General features: G+C 41.1%; 1 protein-coding gene across 7 annotated transcripts in view; it reads right to left on the reverse strand.

Annotated features, from left to right (window-relative positions):
• VEZT (vezatin, adherens junctions transmembrane protein) overlaps window positions 1-4,143 on the reverse strand; it is an 85,620-nt gene that overhangs the window by 55,633 nt on the left and 25,844 nt on the right. Inside the window, exons 2-3 of one of the 7 annotated variants that reach the window (XR_001007165.1) lie at window positions 2,400-2,500; window positions 700-768 (exon numbers count right to left, since the gene is read on the reverse strand). The exons of the other annotated variants lie outside the window; for them this stretch is intronic. The gene's annotated coding sequence lies outside the window, so the exon portion shown is untranslated. The remainder of the gene's footprint in view (window positions 1-699; window positions 769-2,399; window positions 2,501-4,143) is intronic. 7 annotated transcript variants of the gene reach the window in all.

The raw sequence follows: 4,143 nt of genomic DNA on the forward strand, positions 1-4,143 counted from the left end.
GGAGGATGGTGTAAGCCTGGGAGGCAGAGGTTGCAGTGAATAGAGATCGCACCATTGCACACCAGCCTGGATGACAGGGCCAGATCTTGTCCCAAAAAAAAAAAAAAAAAAAAAAGAGGCAAGAGGGTGGGGTAAGACTAAAGGGACCTATCACCCAGTGCAGCATATGGACATTGTTTTTGATCCTGCTTGGAACAACTGTAAGAAGGCATTTTCAAGAATTTAAGGAAGCTCAAACACAGACTAGGTATTAGATTATTAGGAAATTATTATTAATTTTGTTAGATGAGATAATTATATTGGGGTTATCATTATTTATTTATTTAGAAACAGGGTCTCGTTCTGCCACCCATGCAGTGGCGTGCATGGCTCACTGCAGCCTCAAACTCCTGGGCTCAAGGGATCCTCCCACCTCAGCCTCCTGTGTAGCTGGTACTGCAGATATGTGCCACTATGTCCAGCTAATTGTTCTTTATTTTAGGGACAGGGTCTCACTATATTGCCCAGGCTGGTCTCCAACCCCTAGGCTCATGTGATCCTCCCACCTCGGCCTCCCAAAGCACTGGGATTATAGGTGTAAGCCACTGTGCCTGGCCAGTGTTATCTTGGAAAAGGGAAAAAAAAAAGAGTTCTTAGTCTGTTTTGTGTTGTTATAATAGAATACTTGACACTGCATATTTTATAAAGAAAGAAGCTTACTTAGCTCATAGTTCTGCAGGCTGGGAAGTTCAAGAGCATGCCACTGGCTTCTGGTAAGGGCTCTGCTGCCTAGATATAATATGGTAGAAGGTCAAAAGGGGAGTGGTTATGTGCAAAGGGGCCAAACACTAAGGATGTCCTTACTTTATAACCTGCTCTTTCAAGAACTAATCAATTCCCAAGAGAACTAATTCAGTTTTGAGAGAGCAAAAACTCACTCACTATTGTGAGAATGGCACCAAGCCATCCATGAAAGTGGAGCCTCGTGACCTAAATGCTTCCCATTAGGTCCTACCTCTTAAAGGTTCTACCTCCCAACATCGTTGCATGGCAATTAAATTTCAAATGAGTTTTGGCAGGGACAAACCACACCTAAATCACAGCAAGTACTTGTCTGTTAGAGATACATACTGATACATTTACAGGTGAAATTAGGTAATGTCTGATATTTATTTTTATTTATTTATTTATTTATTTATAACAGGACAAATGGGAGTCATATGGTATTTGCTTTAAAATACACCAAGAAAAAAGATGGGAGAGGGGGAGAGGAATAGATGAGACAGTTTGGTAAAATGTTAACAGCTGCCGAAGCTGAGTGATGGGCAAATGGAGCTTTTTTCTTTTTTTTTTGAGATGGTGTCACACTCTGTCACCCAGGTTGGAGTGCAGTAGTGCTATCTCTGCTCATGGCAACCTCCAAGCAATCCTCCTATCTCTGTCTTCCAAGTAGCTGGGACCACGGGTGTGCACCACCACCCCCAGTTCACTTTTTGTATTTTTGGTAGGGACGGGGTTTCACCAGGTTGCCCAGGCTGGTCTGGAACTCCTGAGCTCAAGTGCTGGAATTACAGGCATAAGCCACCAGGCCTGGCCATGGAGTTTTCGTTGTAGTATTCTCCCCCTTAAAATACAATTTTAAGGTCTATAATAAAAGTCTTTTAAAAATCAGATGCTAGGTTTTCCTAAAGTCTGGTATAAAAGGCTTAAGAAAATACTATGGAACAAAAATGTAAACTCGAAAATATTCAACTTATTATTATTATAATCTGGGGAAAAAAATCATTTTATTGTTTTTTTTTTTGGTGAGATGGAGTTTCGCTCTTGTGGCCCAGGCTAGAACACAGTGGCGCCATCTCGGCTCACTGCAACCTCCCCCTCCCAGGTTCAAGTGATTCTCCTGCCTTAGCCTCTCAAGTAGCTGGGATTACAGGAGTCAGCCACCATGACCAGCTGACTTTTTTATTTTTAGTAGACACAGGGTTTCACCAGGTTGACCAGGCTGGTCTCGAACTCCTGACCTCAGGTGATCCACCTGCCTCAGCCTCCCAAAGTGTTGGGATTACAGGCGCGAGCCACCACGCCCGGCCCATTTAGATTTTAGATTTTAAAACACCGCACACGTAGTCCCAGCTACTGGGGATGCCTGCTTGAGTCCAGGAGTTTGAGGCTGTAGGGCCTATGATCACACTTGTGAATAGCCACCATACTCCAGCCTAGGCAACATAGCAAAATCCTGTCTCTAAAAAAGAAAACAAAACAAAACAAAATAAAAACCAGAAAAAAACCCATTAGAGTCTTACAAACTTCCATCTAATAGTCTCAGGCGATTTTATTTCTATTTTTTCTTTTTTAGAGACAGGGTCTCACTATGTTGCCCAGGCTGATCCTGAACTCCTGGCCTCAAGCAATCCTTCCACCTTGGCCTCCCAAAGTGCTGGGATTACAGGTGTGAGCCACCACATCCAGCTCAAACTTTCATCTAGTAGTGGTACTTCCATAGCAGTGGTACTTTTAACCTCTACTGAAAGAGAATATGACAAAAAGCAAAAGTTAATATAGTTAAGATGTAAAATAAATTTATAAGTTAATCACATGTGTATCAACTAGTGTAACTTGTACACGTTATTTTATGTATTTATTTTAAAAATTCAGAAAATGATGAGCAAGTATTTGGACTTGTAAACTTCCTGCAACAATGTCTATGCTTTTTAATATTTTCACCGAGGTCAACAAATATCAAATGTATCCTCTAGCAACATGATTTCAAGTTGCTAGTCTCAGTGAAGGCACAAGTAAGTGTCTACTTACTTGTCAATTTGAATTATTCACATTGTCTTTCCACAAGCTAATATAAAGTTCACGGAATAAACTATTCTCAATTATGTGATTTTTCTGAGCCATGTTTTAAAATCACCATTAAACAAGACAGTTAAAAACAAAAAGTAGAAACAAAAAAACTACTATGTTCTTATAAAGCAGTGGTTCTCAAAGTAGATCATCACTGTACAACTCCCCCTCCCCACATCTGGCAATTTCTGGAGACATTTTTCATTGTTAAAACTGAGGAGTGTGCTAGGCAGGGTAGCTCAAACCTGTAATCTCAGGACTTTGGGAGGCCAAGGCAGGAGGAACTGCTTGAGGCCAAGCATCTGAGACTATCCTAGGCAATATAAAGCAAGACCTTGTCTCTACTAAAAATAAAAAAATTAGCCAGAAATGGTGGTGTGCACCTGTGGTCCCAGCTACTTGGGAGGCTGAAAGTGAAGGACTGCTTGAGCCTGGAGCTCAAGGCCGCAGTAAGCCATTTAAGACTCGTCTCAAAATAATCCCAGCACTCTGGGAGGCCAAGATGGGTGGGTCACTTGAGGTCACAAGTTTGAGACCAGTCTGGCCAACACAGTGAAACCTCGTCTCTACTGAAAAAAAAAAAAACAAACAAAAATTAGCCAGGCATGGTGGTGCACATCTGCAGTCCCAATGACTTGGGAGGCCTGAGGCAGGAGAATCGTTTGAACCCAGGAGGCGGAGGCTGCAGCCAAGATAGTGACACGGCACTCCAGCCTGGGCAACAGAGCGAGACTCCATCTTAAAAAAACAAATCCCCAAACCCCCAAAAAACTGTGGGGTGGATGTGAACAGTGCTACTGGTATCTAGTGCATAGAGATCGGGATGCTGCTCAACATCCTATATTGCATAGGACAACCCTCACAAAGAGTTATCTGGCCCAAAGTGTCAATAGTTCTAAGGCTGAGAACCTGTTTTCGAGCATTTCGAGTTCAATCAGAGATTGAAAAAAATCACAAAAAAATAAGTAGCCTAGCAGCTGCTTTCATTATTTACTTTTTATTTTGGGATGATGACTGATGTGAAAAGCAGTGACCAAAATGGAAAATTAGTTGTTTTTCATGACTTGCAATGCTCAACAGCCTGTTGCAAAAACTCAACAGGCTTTCTAAGAGTGAAATGAGCTACCTTCAAAATAACTGCATTAGAATTTGTGCATTGAAATTTTAATCAGCTACTAATATAAAACCAAAATACTATAGCACTTCGTTACACTTAAAGAAGTATTGTGATGATCAATATGAACCTTTAAATAGGCTGAGAAATGTTATTACAGTATTAAAAATATCTGAGGAAAATAATTTTCTATATAATAT

This window comes from Mandrillus leucophaeus, unplaced genomic scaffold (genome assembly GCF_000951045.1).
Source record: "Mandrillus leucophaeus isolate KB7577 unplaced genomic scaffold, Mleu.le_1.0 Scaffold377, whole genome shotgun sequence".
In the NCBI taxonomy this organism is placed as follows: Eukaryota; Metazoa; Chordata; class Mammalia; order Primates; family Cercopithecidae; genus Mandrillus; species Mandrillus leucophaeus.